The 14879-nt window shown below is 54.8% G+C and overlaps 1 protein-coding gene and 2 long non-coding RNA genes across 5 annotated transcripts in view; all 3 read right to left on the minus strand.

Annotated features, from left to right (window-relative positions):
• The window catches only part of LOC308181526 (M1-specific T cell receptor alpha chain-like), a 401071-nt gene that overhangs the window by 158265 nt on the left and 227927 nt on the right, over positions 1-14879 (minus strand). The window lies entirely within an intron of this gene.
• Positions 1248-5005, minus strand: LOC308181587. 2 transcript variants are annotated; one of them, XR_013941509.1, is made up of 2 exons: positions 3926-5005; positions 1248-3109 (listed from the first exon to the last, which is right to left on the minus strand). It is a non-coding gene; the product is annotated as an uncharacterized lncRNA (long non-coding RNA). The 2 variants fall into 2 exon arrangements; XR_013941510.1 differs by having other exon boundaries at positions 3484-5005.
• Positions 5572-7704, minus strand: LOC308181583. Its single transcript, XR_013941506.1, has 2 exons — positions 6864-7704; positions 5572-6415 (listed from the first exon to the last, which is right to left on the minus strand). It is a non-coding gene; the product is annotated as an uncharacterized lncRNA (long non-coding RNA).

Below are 14879 nucleotides of genomic sequence, written 5' to 3' on the forward strand. Positions count from 1 at the left end.
AGATCCATGAGGTTTCCACTGTGTCCTCCCTTCAGGCATATCTGTCGGCCATGGCAGAGTTAACATTGAACGTACCATTAATATGATATGGTTGAATGTTCAGAGAAGGCAAAAGAACTCAACATCCTCATCAAGAGGAGCACAGAGGCTGAGAGGAAGAGGCACAGGACTTGGGAGACACCCTGTAGCAGTGGTGTCCAGAAAGGCCAGGGAAGGAGAGGGGTACCCACAGAGTGAAAAGAGATTTCCCAAAGCTAAATGTGAAGAAAGGACAAAGGCAGATCAAAGTGGCCATGAAGCAGCTGAGATTGGGTCTTAAGGAAGGAGAGCAGTTTGGTGGAGGTGGTGTTAATGTGTTGTTTGTATTCACAGAAGAGCTTTGCAAAAGTGGTTTCTGGTATGGAAGAGGAGCCCTCAGGGATCGTGAGGCAAAGAAGCAAAACATTCCAGTCAGTGGCTCCTCAAGGTCTATTTGGTCGTCTGTTGGCAGGAACCTGACACAGCCTGGAAGGCTTGGCACAGACAGTGGCAGTCTGCAGGGCCTGCGGGGTTGTTCCTTCAGTCTGCAGGGCTGTTCCTTCAGGTGTCCCTGAGAGCCGGAGCCTTCAGGTGTCCCAAGAGGTCTTTGGAGCCAGACACAGTGCGGCAGCCAGGTGCAGGCAGGGCAGGCAAGGAACAGGGGAGGTGGTAGAGGAGATGCAGGCATTGAGGAAAGAGACTCGCAAGCATATGGCTGAGGCACATGGGTCAGCAAGGCTGGCTGTCAGGGTGAGGACTTCTCCACAGAGGGGAGAAAGGAAAGAAGGAAGGAAGGAAAGGGAAAACAGCTCTGCAGTGTTTGGGAGTGCTCTGAAAATGAACTCTGACCCCTGTGTATAATTTCCAGCCTCTGTTGATTTGCAGATTTCTGCAAGGTGGTAACAGGAGAGAAACCAAGACAATAAGGGAGAAAACAAGAAAAGCCAAAGCTCATCTTGAATTGACACTGGTCATTGTGGTGTCAGACAACAAAAAGGCTTTTTTAAACATGTCAGCAGCAAGGAAGGTCAAAATAAAACATTGAATGGATACTTGAAGATTGTCACCTTACAAGTAAGGATGAGGAAAAGGTGGAGACATTTAATACTTTTTGTTTGTTTGCCTCAGTTTTTAATATTGATTGTAGAGCTTGGGCTGCCTAGTCTTCTAAGTTGGAGGATGATGACTGGGGGAGCAGTGACTTTCCATTTGTGGTCACTGAAATTATAAGGGACCAGTTGTGTCAGTTGAATGTTCATTATTCCAGGGGGCCTGATGGGATTCACCCCAGAGTACTGAGGGAGTTAGCAGTTACTATAGTTGGAACCCTCTCAACAGTTTAACAAAGGTTTTGGGAATCTGGGGAAGTCCCTTATGACTGGAAGCTAGCCAAAGTTATACCAATCTATGAGAACTGCAGGAGAGAAGACCCAGAAAACTACAGATCTACTAGTCTAACCTCACTACCTGGAAAAATTACTGAGAAGATTATCCCAAGGGCTATGGAAAGACATTTCAAGAACAAAGCTATTATCAGACATAGTCAACAAGGGTTCATGAAGGCAAAGTCATGCCTTAGTAATCTAATATCCTTCTACAATAAGATCATCTACTTAGTGAGTGAAGGGAAGGCAATGGGAGTTATATTTTCATATTTCAGTAAGGCTTTTGATACCATCCCTCATAATATCCTTCTGGATAGATTGTCCAGCTGTGAAATGAACAGGTTCACGCAATGCTGGGTTAAGAACTGGCTCAATGGTAGGGTTGAAAGCCTAGCCACATACCTTCCTGCTACCACAGGCAACGGCTATCTCTTTCAAGTGCCTCCTTCTTGCCTCCCTCCTATTTGCTCCATCTTGTCCCCCCTTGAGACACATCCTTCCCCCGTTCCCATTGGCACAAAGATGGAGCTTTGTGTGTCACCTTGGAAGGCCTCACTTCAAACACTTAAACATTTCCTCCCATTGTGAGCAAAATCCAGCTAAGGTCACACTTAAGCCACCATGGCTGGTTATGTTGGCTTCCACCAGAGCTGCTCTCCAGGGACAGTTCACTGTGCCACCAAACAGACAGCATGAAAAGAGTACTGTGTGCAGATGGACAAACGAGTCTTGAGGTTTGGGATGACCAGCGGTTTTGTGATGGGCAGAGAAACCAGCACAGATGCAGGGACAAAGGAACACCTCTAGACATTCACTGGTGATGCTCCAGAGCAGAAGGATGGTATGAAAAGGAATGAGACTCCTCTCTGCAGCGAACAGAAAGTCTTCCCCAGTCTCCAGCTGATGGAGGTTTTTCACTTGCTGAGGGTTTAGCTGATGCCCAGATGTAGGGTTGAGAAGGGAGTTTCCCTCCCCAGGCTGTTTTGCCTAGCCGGTAAAACCACAAGAGTGATCATATCTCTCAAGAAGAGCCCCATTCCCCAACAGTGGTCATCAGTGTAGGCGGTTGGAAGCAGGTTAGTAGATGCATCTTCTTAATACTGACTCCCAGTCCCAGGTAATTTCATGAGTTCATGTAGCAGCTCTCAATAGCTCTTTGCTGGCCTTATTGATTCCTTCCTCATGACCCTGGACATAGACACAGCTGTAAAAGATATCACAGCATGTTCTTAATAGTACTTGTCCCTGTTACACAGGCCAGGTAGGGAGAGAGCCAGCCCCATGACAAGCCCCAGGTGTCCTTACTGGGCAGGCTCAGCTCAGAGCTCCATGCAAACTGTGACGAGAGGGAGCTGCTCCTCACAGCACCCGCACCTTCCTGTATAAAGCTGCATGCTGCAGGCACCAGTGTGGTTTCAGCGCACACAGGTAGACAGCGCTGTCCTGGAGCTTGGCATCTTGCACGTGGAGAAGCACCTGGGAGTCCTCCACAGAGAGCACAGAGGAGAACCTCCCAGAATCCTCATGAAACTTGTACGTGCTCACCTGCAGCAAGAACTGAGGGGACTGATTCGGGCGCTGCTGATACCAGAAGATGTAGAAAGTAGAGAAGCTGGTGGAGAAATTGCAGTGCAGAGTTGCATTGTGTCCCACCTGGATGGCAGTTTCTTGTGCAAACTGCAGCACAGAGTCCTTCTGTGCATGACCTGCAAAGCCAGAACAGCATTTCAGCACTGCTTGAAGGTCTGTCTGTTCTCCTCCTCTCTCTCCTGTGTCTATCATTTCACCAACTTACTCATTGTCTCCACTCTCCATCTCCCTTTTCATGGGCTGTAAAATGCTCAGCTAAATACACAAGCACTCTTCTTTCTGCAGATGCTATTCAATTCCCACACCCAAGTCTGTCAGCTTACAGACTTTTTAGCAGTATCTCACCAGGCTTTGAGTCTATCTGTTCTCTCTGTCCCTCAGCTCTATTAACACTTTGTCTCTCTTCCTGCAGCACAAGAGATGAGCCATTCCTGCCCTTCCTCACTTCATCATTACTTACTGCAATGTTTACTCCATAACTTCACCTGACCTGATATGTCCTTGCTTTGTCCTCGTGCAGCATCTCTGTTCTTGTATGGTCTTAGCCTTCTTTCCAAGTCTACAGAGGATTATGTCCATCTCCACATATGCTGACAGCATTTTGTCGAGGACATCTTAGGAGGGCACAAGCTCCTATCTGCCATTCTGGTCTGTTCCCTAGCAGTGACCTCTCTTTCACCATCCATACCTATGAACAATGCATGTAAGAATGCTAGGCATCTGCAAAGGAAACGTGCAGATGCTCATTCATCCCTGCACACTTATTGCTCCTGACATCTCCCAGACTGTCTCCTGTACTGGTCTGCAGCCCCTGATCTCCCTACAGAAAACACTTGCAGTTCTTCCAGGGAGGCAGGACTCCAATTTCCCCCTCCAGAAATGATGGGATGCCATCTTGTCCCTAGCTTGCCCTCCTGAAAGTCACATCTCACCAAAGTCTGACAGTGCCATCAAGGCTGCCAGAAAAAGCAGGACCATGTCACGCTCTCGCCTTCACAGGGTGCCCACGGAGTGCCTGGAAAGAGGGAGCTCAAGCTTGCGAGTTCACTTCCCCCTCTGCCAGCTCAAAGCAGCCTCTAAACCTCAGCACAGAGGGTGGAGCAAAGCTCTCCCCCTGCTGCTCCTTGGGGCACACCTCTGCCACAGCAAGGCTCTCAAGAGAGGGATGGACTAGTGGTTAAAGCAGTCAGAAAGGAATCCAGCCAATCTTTGCTATGTCCCAGGTTCCCTATGGCCAGGGACAGGTTTTCCAGCACTGTGAGCTTCACACTTGTGCAGTTAGCTCACAGCTGCAGGACTGTGAAGGCTAGGACATTTCACTTGGTCAGCGGTAAGGCAAAAGGACACCAACATGGCCACTGTGTGCTTCCCTCTTTTTGCCCCTTCTGGCAGGTAGGCAGCCCCAGCAAGGGGCAAGGGTCCCCACTAGCCTCCCACTGCAATCCAGAACCCAGCCAGACACAGAGGCCTGCACCCAGCTCTGCTGTTAATGGAGAAGGGATGCCTTCTGCTGCCCTTGTCCTCTTCTTCCCTAGGGGCTGCGTGGATGGAGGTAGGACCAGGCACAGGCAAAGGCGCCTAGACCCAGGTACCCAACTTTCTCTGCCATTCTGGTTATACTTCACCTCTTCCCTGGGCAAGGGGGAAGGCTCTGCAAGGAAATATCTCCATTGATAGTGCGAGCTGCAGAAAGCCCCCCCCAGGTAGAGCCACATTCTCCCTCTGGCAGGGAAGGACGCCCCACCACAGCCCTCTGCTCAGCAGTCAGCACCTCTGCACACACAGACAGGAGTGAATCCTGCTCCAAGGGCACACCTTCAACGGCGCTGACTAGTGCAGCAAACTCCTCAACGCCTCAGTCCTTTGGCAAGATCCAAGGTTCCAAAAGGTGTCACTAGAGGCAGTGTCCAGCACAGACATTTGTGGCATTGCCAGGACGTCATCTCAGCGCCAGAGGTGCTGGATTTGGGCTTGGGACAAAGCCTGTACAACAAGCTCCTGAAACGAGACCACTGCAGAAAACGAAGGAAACCCAGCGTGGCTGTTCCGATGTTCCCTCGGGCCCGTGCTGTTTAACTCCGGGCCCTGCAAGGGGACTTCCAAGCACCGGCAGCGCCCCCACGTGGCTCCGGCTGTGGCTGTGCCCCCGCCTCGCCCCCGCCCCACCTGCCCGGCCCCACGCACTGCGGGGCACCCCCTGACCCCCCCAGCTCCGCAGGCCGTTGGCTGCCTTTGCTGCAAGGGCGCGCTGCTGGCTCGTGTGTGGCTGGGTGCCTCCTGCACCCAAAACCCTTTCCTGAGGCTCTGCTTCCTCGGCAGCCAGCCCCCACCCCGCATTACTCTGGGGGTGCTTCCTGCCCAAAAGGAAAATCCTTTTCTTTGCTCCTTTGCACCATCCTGAGGCTCTGGTCAGCCCCCTTCTCCAGCCTTCCTGCATTCTCCGAAGCCCACTTGTGACTTACGCTATCACCACCTGTGTGCCCCAGTTGGGGACCATGCACAAACTGGCCAAGGGTGCCCTCCTTCCGACTGCTCGTGGCCTTAATGAAAGCATTCAGCAGGACTGGATGTCTCTGGCATTGCCAGCTGCTACTCAGGCAGAAGGTGCCCTGCATGCCAAAGCTGCTGGTCAGGGCCCCTGGGAAGGGCTCCCAGGAACTACAAACATGGTGCAAATGGGAAGGGAAGGAAGCTTTGCATCTCTGTGGCAAATTTCAACACCTGTCGATTTGCAGGCCTCTCTCTGCAAGCTGTTAGCAACTTGAAAGGAGCAGTGGGAGCAGGACTGTGGGGAGGTCTCTGGTGCCACACACACAGCTCATGCAGTCAGGTGTGCCCCTGCACTTGCTCGACATCGCTGGGTGTGCCGTCCTGCCCCCTCACACCCAGCTGGGTCCGACCCACACCGGACCGCCAGCGTCCTACCCAGAAGAACCGAAGGGGCTCAGTGGGGGCGGGTCAGGGCCGGGCTGGCGGGGCCCCTCCGCCGGGGCTGCGGGGCGAGGTGGTCCCGGCGGGCGGAGCGGCAGCGCCCCCTGGGGGCTGTGCCCCTGCCTCGCCCCCGCCACACACGCCCGGCCCCGCCCGCCACGGTTCCTGCCCGGCCGCAGCCCCGGCTCCTCTCCCCGTGGCTCTCAGGGCGCAGTAATACACCGCCGCGTCCCGAAGCCGGGGCTGGGCGAGCCACAGGGCGCTGGACCGGCGGTCTGCTGCCACCGATAGCCGCCCTGCCGGGTCCGTCACATCTTTGGACCCACTATAAGCCCACACGAGGAGTGCGGGTCCTCCGACCGGGAACTGACGGTACCAATAGATGTACTCGTTTGACTGGATGTTGGGGTGTGAGCAGATGATGTTGACGCCAGTGCCCTCGGTGGTCTCTGCCCGTGGCTCCTGCTGCACCTGGGCTCTGCCTGTAGCCACTGCCAGGAAGAAAAGGAGGAGAAAACTCAGGAAAGGGCTTTTCTGCTACTGAAAATGTCATGAGTGGGGGAGTGGGGGAGAAGAAAACGGTTGACAGCTGATGGGAGCATTTTCTCAGAAGAAAGCACACAAAGGCATTTCTCCGGGAATGGTTATTTGGGGACCAGGTCGGAGCAGGGCTGTTTGGAAGGAGGGTCCGAGCCGAGCCAGGAGGAGAAGGGAAGCAGGCAGGAACGAGTGGGGGTGTGCCGAAAGGAGAGGAGGAAGGCAGGGAGCAAGGCAAGGTGCGAGGGAACGGCCGGCTGAGCTCGCTGGAGGCAGACGGGACGGCTGCAGAGGGAGGACAGAGGGGAGCGAGGTCCGTGAGAAGCCGGCGGGCCAGCAGCGAGGGCAGCCCCGGCCCCCCGCAGCCCCCGTCCCGGCCCCGCCGCCGGCAGCCCCGCGCACCCAGGAGCACCGCGGCCAGCCCCGCCAGCCCTGCGGCCCGGCCCTGCCGCATCCCGCCGCTCCGCCGCCCGCGCCGCGCTGCCCCCGCCAGCCCCGGCTCTGCTCCGCCCGCGGCGCCTCCTCCCCGCCGCCGCCGCCCGGCGCCGCCAGCTCCGCCCCGGGGCCGCTCGGGGGCTGGCCCGGGCTGCGAGTGCTGGGCGCCTGGGGGCGGGCAGGGCTTGGGCTGCTGCCAGCGGGGCTCTGCCCGTCCTGCAGCCCAGCCCGGGACGCGGAGGCGAGTGCGGGGAAAGGCTGAGGCAGCTCCTTCGGCACGGGAGAGGAGATGGGATAGGAGAGGTAGTGGGAGAGGGAGCGAGGGGGAGAAGAAGCGGAGAAAGCAGCTGCCCGTCTGCAGCGTCCCCAGCAGGAGGGGCTGGCGGAGGGCAGCGGGCCGGGCTAGACTGGGCCTGGTAGCACTGTGCTGCCAAGCGCTGGTCCCCTGGCTGTGGCCGGCACTGCTGGCAGCTCGAATGGTATGGAAACTGAGCACATATCCGGGAGACACACAGACAGGATCATGCACACTCCATTTGGGGAAGACACAGCCGGGCTGGTACCCCCAGTAGCTGCTTTTGGAGACCCAAAACACTCCTGCCACATTTGCTTGGTGACTGAGACCCACCTTTCCCTGCTCCAGGAGCTGCAGGGGACCCCCTGGCTCCAGCAGCTGACAGCACAGGCCAGGGGCGACCTTGCCCCCAGTCTGACTCCAGCACCTGGTGCCAAATCCACTCCTGCTGCTCCACCAGCAGCTGGCACTTTCTCCTTGCAGCACACGTGCACATGGGACAGAGCGAGATTACGCAGAGGTAAGGAAAGATTCCAGAAGAGGACAGGACAGACGGCGGTGCTCAGGCGCAGGGCCCGACCAGACAAGTGCATGGAGCAGCGCCTTTTACACCCTGCTCTGTCTGCCCTCGTGTGCTCCTCCCGGCTCCCCTTGCCCTGCATGTCCCCTCATGGGGTTGTATAGGTCTGTCCTGCACCCATCCCAGCCTGTGTCCTGGCCCACAGCTGTAGGAGGTGCAAGGTCCAGGTTGATCTTCCTGGCAGTGGCACGTGTGGCTTCTTGATAGTCCAACAACTGCTGTGAATGCTGAGGTTTGTCTCTTGTCATTGCCTCTGTGTTTGTCTTCTCTGGTCTCAGTCTCTGTACGCTTGTTGATTGCCTCCTCTTTTCTTAGCATGCCAGTTGACAAGGTCCCCAATGTGATAACCTCAGTGGCATAAACACAGCCACAACCCCGTGTACCCCCCCCAAGTGGTATGACAGCTCAGGTTTGGTCTCCTCACTGCCTCCCTCATCATCTGTCAGTCAGGCTTGTGTCCGTGCATGTTCTTCTTTCCAGCTTCCTGCTGTTCTCTCTCTCTGCCCCCCTCCCTAGTGCTGAAGGGCTGATTCTAGGGAAGGAAAGAAGGAGCGGGAAGCTGAAAGCTAAGAAAGAAAGGTCCTATCTGCAGAGAAGGCATCGAAAAGCATAAGAGGCATCCCGACCAAGACTTGGAAATGTCAGTGAAGGGGAGGTTGCCAAAGACAAACTGTATGGAAGGATGCAAGGGCTGGTTGGGCACCAGCACCACGAGCATATTCCCAGTCTGGATCAAGAGGTCAATGACTGAGTCCAGGATGAAGAGCAGCATCTTCCAGCTCTCAGACAAACCCAGCAGCAACAAAAGAAACCAGTCTGTAGACCTTCCCCCGCCCCTAGGGGAAGACAGCCGCAGCAGGAGGAAGGAGGAGATGGAGTTGCTGCTCAGGATTCATTGTCCTCCACCCCTCGATATCTTCTGGACAGACAACACAGCAGGGCCTCAGCAAGCCAGGATGTTCCTGCAGAGACAGTAGAAAGTACGATCCCAACCCTGGGCTTCACGTGAGCAGACTTTCCTCTCTTCACTGTGTGTGCACGCCTATGTGTGTGTGTGTGTGCCTGACTGTACTTCAGTATGCATCCAGGAGTGCCTGTGTGTGGACCCATGAGTTCATGCATCGTTTTACATGAGCAGCAGTGTGCATGAGTGCTGTTCCCTCCATCAGCTTTTGATGTCATGAGCGATATGAGAACAAGGGGCACACTGGGAATTAACAGAAACAGTGATCTGACAACATCCCACCAAGGCTGAGATGTGGTGATTATGCAGATTGCCCCAAGACTCCTGAGCAGTCCTAGCCAGTGGTCATCTGAGAAACCCTCCAGAGGATCACAGGCTGCACCTCCAGCACGCACGTAGTCCAACCCTGTGTTCAGAGCGGGTCTCATCAGATCAGGTTGCTCAGGATCAAGTCCAGGCAAAGTTTGAACTCTTCCAAGGATGGAGCTCCCCTAGCATCTCTTTGGCAATCTGCTCCAGGCCTTGACCACCTTCAGGGTAATTATTTCTTCCATGCATCTAATCAGAATTACCCATTTCTGAATTTGCTAAAATCTGTGTAGAGAACATTCACAACGCTCACATTTCCGCAGTGCCAGCCACCTTGTATAGGAGACAATGAAGCTGGGCAGGCATGATTGGCCCTCTGTACAATCAGTTTGGCTGCTCCTAATCTCCTTGCTGTTTCCAGCACCCACATAGTCCAACCCTGTATTCAGAGAGGGTCTCATCAGATCATGTTGCTCAGGATTTCTCAGCCTGTCTCCCTGTACATAAAGCTAACGCCATTCTTTTGAACTCTCTAGCTGTGGGGAGAGCAGCTGCGTCCTGGCCTGTAGAGGCAAGGAGGGGTGACTGCCACCATGCACTTACACTCTGAATCCCGCTCTATGGAATAAAGGAAAAGAACCAAACTAGAGTGGAGCCATCCTTGTTGGGCATTAAAATTGGCAGTAGCACAGGGCGAACTTCCTAGGGCCAGGAGAAGGGAGGGCTGCTGACACAGAAAGTTGCATATCAGTGTGTGTGTTGTGGGCATTTCTGGGCCAGGATTGTTCTGTGGTTGTTCAGTTGCTCTCAGGTTCCTTCTTGCCCTGTCTACTCTCTGGAGCTCATGGACAGAGCAGTGGAGAATGCCCTGAGGGGACCAGCACATTTTCTTGTGAGGCGGGCGACACTGATCACACAAGCACGCACCTGCTCTTGCACACCTGTGTCCACACATCATGCCAAAATCTGCACCCACAGACACTTGCACAAATCCAGCACACAGGCGGTGGTGGTTTCACACCAATGGTCAACTAAACAGCACCACATGGCTCTTTCACTTCCCCTCCTCAGTGGAAGCTGTGGGGAGAAAATATAAGCCCTAAAGGGCTTACGACTTCAGATAGGGATAATTACATTAAATTAAGATAGGGAGTTGAGGAGTGAGGAAGGGCTGCTTCTGGGAGGTCTGTCACGTGAGGTGTCTTGTGGGATATGATGTCGGGGCATCATATGGTCTCAAAAGATTCAGAAGTGGAACAGTGTAAGAAACAGCCTTTGCAACAGCCCCAGGCAGTCTTCTCCTCATCCTCCCATCAGTCTGCACAATGTGGGAGCATGGTCTGCACACAAGAGCAAGAGTGGCAAGGAAGGTGGCCTATACTCCCTCCTCATCCCAAAGAGTTCCCTGCACAGCCCAGGAGCTGCACAGCCTTGCAGGGTAGAGGTGACTTGCAGACTGAGGGTGAAATCAGCCTGGCCACGCCACACGCAAGGCCCCTCACTGCCCTGGCACACCCCCAGCTCCCATCACACAGGGCCATCCAAGGACAGCATCCGATGCCCAACCCCACCCTGGCTGCTCTGCAGGGCCTGCCTTTCCCCCGCCATGAAGCAGTTCTCGGTCAGTCCAGCCCTCTTCCTGGCATGGCCAACCTCTGTGGTGGTGGACACAGTCATAGGGATATGTCTAACGTACAAGAAACCATGTCCGATCTCCTGTGTTCCTCCCTGCCTAGGGATTTCCACTTCTCTGGGTGGCTTGGGAGATCCTGTTCTTATTGAAGCTGTGTGCTAACAACATTATGTACTGTAGGAATGCCCACCCAGGGACGGTCCATCCTACCAGACCTATGGGGAAAGTCAGAGGACAAAGAAGCTTTTTGCATGGGACTGCCATGCTCAGGTGAGTCTCTGACCTCTTGCTTCCAGCCCTCGGTGCAGAGCAGAGCGCATGGATCAGAATGGGCCATGAGCTTTTTGCAAAGCAAATGGCAAAAGCTGCTTTGTCCATGGGTGCACAGGGAGAACAGTTTGAGGGCAGGGGCTCTTTCACCACCTTCTCCTTCCTTTCAAGCCACTGACACCAGTCCCACTGGGAAAGAGGATCTGGCTGGCAGATCTCGGAGTGCACAGGGGAAGCAGCGCTGCCAGGGGAGAGCTGAGGGCCCCATCCCAGAGCTCCGCCTTGCACAGACACATCCCCTCCCCATCCGGGGTTGTTGCGCAGCCAGGGCAGCTCCCTGCACCAAGGTGTCATGCACAGCGCAGAGGTACAAGGCGCTGTCAGAGAGCTCAACTCCCTTCAGCCGCAGAATGCTGGATTTCCCCACAGTGTTCAGCTCCGTGGTGAAACGGCCGTTCTGCTTGGTGCCTGCTGTGGTGTGATATGTGACCAGCTGAGGGGCTTGTCCCTTCTTCTGCTGGTACCAGATCAAGGCATAAAAATAGGAGCTCTGGTACGTGCAAGTGGTCTGGAAAGTTTTTTTCTGTTCCACGGTGACTTGTCCTTCTTGCTGGGTGACGGAGGTCTGCCCCATGGCATCTGAAAGAAACCAAATGTCAGCAACTGATCACAGAAACCTAGAGGAGAAGCAAGCTTCTGGATGGGAAGGCTCCCTGTGCCTTAGACTGCAGCAGGATCCCCATCAATATTGGTATCTCTTGGCAGGAGGTCTATGACCAGAGGTTAGCATGGATCCCAGAGCAAGGTAATGTTCATTACCTCTCACAGGAACACCCGCAGGGTAGAGCTGTCTTTAGTTCCTTCTCTCCTACTGCCCAGAGTCTCCTGGGAGCAGGTTGTAGTGCTTGGTCCTCCTGGGCTGGGACCAGGACACCCCCAGAAGGGTGAAGGACCTCAGGATTGCCTGCAAACGTTTCATCCTGTTCCCATTCCCTGTCTGCTCAGATGTGGCTCTGAGATCAAGGAATGGCAGGAAAAGGAAGCCCTGGCAGTGCTGACAGGCAGGAGGCAAAGGGGAAACAGGGCGTTGGGCAGGACCTGTGCCAGCCAGGAGAGAGCCTTGGGGGACACCCTAGTGGGATGAGGTCCTTCCGTCTCGTTGCATCCACTTTCAAGCATCCTGTGTGTTTGGCTTCCAAAGTAACAAAAACCAACCAACCAACAAATAAACAAAACAAAAAAAAAAGAAAAAGAAAAACAAACAAAACCCCCACACCTTACTTTCCAGCAGTAAGAGCATCTTCAGAAAAGGGGTGCAAAACTGTCATGATCTGATACTAGCCATCATTTTCCCAGTAATTCAAGAGCAGCTCCCTGCAGAGAGCTGTTGATGGGGGTGATGGTCTTCTGAGAAGAAGGAGAATCATGCCGCCAGCCACCGGCAATACTTACCCAGTGGTTGCCTCAGGAAGGCAGCGAGGATGAGATAAACAAGGCGCATTCTGAGACCAATCCTCCTGCATGTGTGAGGGAACCTCAGAAGAGCACACGTCCCCACCAAGCGCCCCAGGAGAGCAGAGCTGCAGGAAATGACTTGGCAAGGGGAACAAAGAATGAAAGGGGGAGGAGAAAATGCTTGTTCCTGGACTGTTTGAAATACCTGGCTGGGGTCCTTCTCCATCAGTGACAGTATTGCTTCTGCAGCCAACATCTGCACAGCTGGGGAACATGGTGGCTCTTTGGTCCCTGTGGTAGGAAGGGTCTGTTCCTGCACTGATCCTTCAGTGGTGTCCTTCCCGCTGCAGTGAGAAACGTCTGCTCTTCTGCACACTCCTGATGGCCCATTTAGAGTCTTAAGGGCTTTTGCCCCACTGGGGTTTTACATCACCTCCTGGGGTCCTCATTTCTCTGGGAATGGTTCTTTTTCTTCTGGGAACAACTTGCACCCTGTTTCTGACCCCTCTCCTATTTCCTTCCTCCACTAGGAAGACCTCCACTAGACCTCCATCTAGGTCTGGAGTCCCCAGCACAAGAAGGATGTCAATCTATTAGAACGAGTCCAGAGGGGGGCCACAAAGATGATCAAGGGGCTGGAGCACCTCTCCTACGAAGAAAGGCTGGGGGAGCTGAGGCTGTTTAGCCTTCAGAAGAGAACGCTCCGGGGTGACCTCACTGCAAACTTTCAGTACTTGAAGGGGACTTGTAGAAGGGATGGAGAGCAACTCTGCTCGGTTGGATGTTGACAGGATGAGGGGGAATGGTTTTAAACTAAATGAGGGGAGATTTAGATGAGAGGATAGGAGGAAATTCTTCAGTCAGAGGGTGGTGAGGCACTGGAAGATGTTGCCCAGAGAGGTTGTGAATGCTCCATCCCTGGAGGTGTTCAAGACGAGGTTAGACAAGGCCCTGATCAACCTGATCTATTGGGTGGTGTCCCTGCCTATGGCAGGGGGGTTGGAACTAGATGATCTTTGAGGTCCCTTCCAACCAAAGCCATTCTATGATTCTATGATTCATTCTATGATTCTACGATCCTTCCTCTACCACCTGGGAACACCACCAAGGTGATCCACTCTAAGGAGAACGCGTCCTGCAGTGGAGCAGGGGGATCATGGCCTGCAGGGGTTTTCCTACACCAAGGCAGCTGCCAGGAGCTGGAAGTACTCAAGATGGTGGCTGACAAGGCTTGGGTGAAGCCAGGAGCAACCCCACTCTGTTGTATAAAGGCAGCCCCTGGGGAGTGTGAGGGACCAGGAGTGTGGCAGAGTGGGTAAATAAGGCATGGGACAAAACACCTCCTGGGGTCTTCATTTCTCTAGGGATGGTTCTTTTTATTCTGGGTACAACTAGCACCCTGTTTCTAACTCTTCTCCTGTTTCCTTCCTCTACCACCTGGGAACATTGCCTTTTAATCAAGTCTGCAGAAATAAGTGAGGAACCCTGTGGTGCAGCATCCCAGAAGTCTGGCTGTGTCCTGATGGGCTGGGATGAGGTATAGTGTAGTCACTGTATCATACCCCTACCCCTGCCCCTGCCTCACCTGCCCAGCCCCACCGACCCCAGGGCACTGCTTTGACCCCCCAGCTCTGCAGGCCTTTTCCTGCCTTTGCTGCAAGGGCGCGCTGCTGGCTTGTGTGTGGCTGGGTGCCTCCTGCACCCAAAACCCCTTTCTGAGACTCTGCTTCCTCAGCAGCCAGCCCCCACCCTGCATTACTCTGCGGATGCTTCCTGCCCAAGAGGAAAATCCTTTTCTTTGCTCCTTTGCACCATCATGAGGCTCTGGTCAGCCCCTTTCTCCAGCCTGCCCGCGTTCTCTGAAGCCCCCTTGTGACCTACTCTGTCACCACCTGTGTGCCCCGGTTGGAGACCACGCACAAACTGGCCAAGGGTGCCCTCCTTCCGACTGCTCGTGGCCTTAATGAAAGCATTCAGCAGGACTGGATGTCTCTGGCATTGCCAGCTGCTACTCAGGCAGAAGGTGCCCTGCATGCCAAAGCTGCTGGTCAGGGCCCCTGGGAAGGGCTCCCAGGAGCTACAAACATGATGCAGATGGGAAGGGAAGGAAGCTTTGCATCTCTGTGGCAAATTTCAACACCTGTCGATTTGCAGGCCTCTCTCTGCAAGCTGTTAGCAACTTGAAAGGAGCAGTGGGAGCAGGACTGTGGGGAGGTCTCTGGTGCCACACACACAGCTCATGCAGTCAGGTGTGCCCCTGCACTCGCTCCTCCACATCGCTGGGTGTGCCGTCCTGCCCCCTCACACCCAGCTGGGTCCGACCCACACCGGACCGCCAGCGTCCTACCCAGAAGAACCGAAGGGGCTCAGTGGGGGCGGGTCAGGGCCGGGCTGGCGGGGGAACCCCCGGGGCTGCAGGGCGAGGTGGTCCCGGCGGGCGGAGCGGCAGCGCCCCCTGGGGGCTGTGCCCCTGCCTC

The sequence above is a fragment of the Anser brachyrhynchus genome (assembly GCF_964034855.1).
Source record: "Anser brachyrhynchus genome assembly, chromosome: 22".
In the NCBI taxonomy this organism is placed as follows: Eukaryota; Metazoa; Chordata; class Aves; order Anseriformes; family Anatidae; genus Anser; species Anser brachyrhynchus.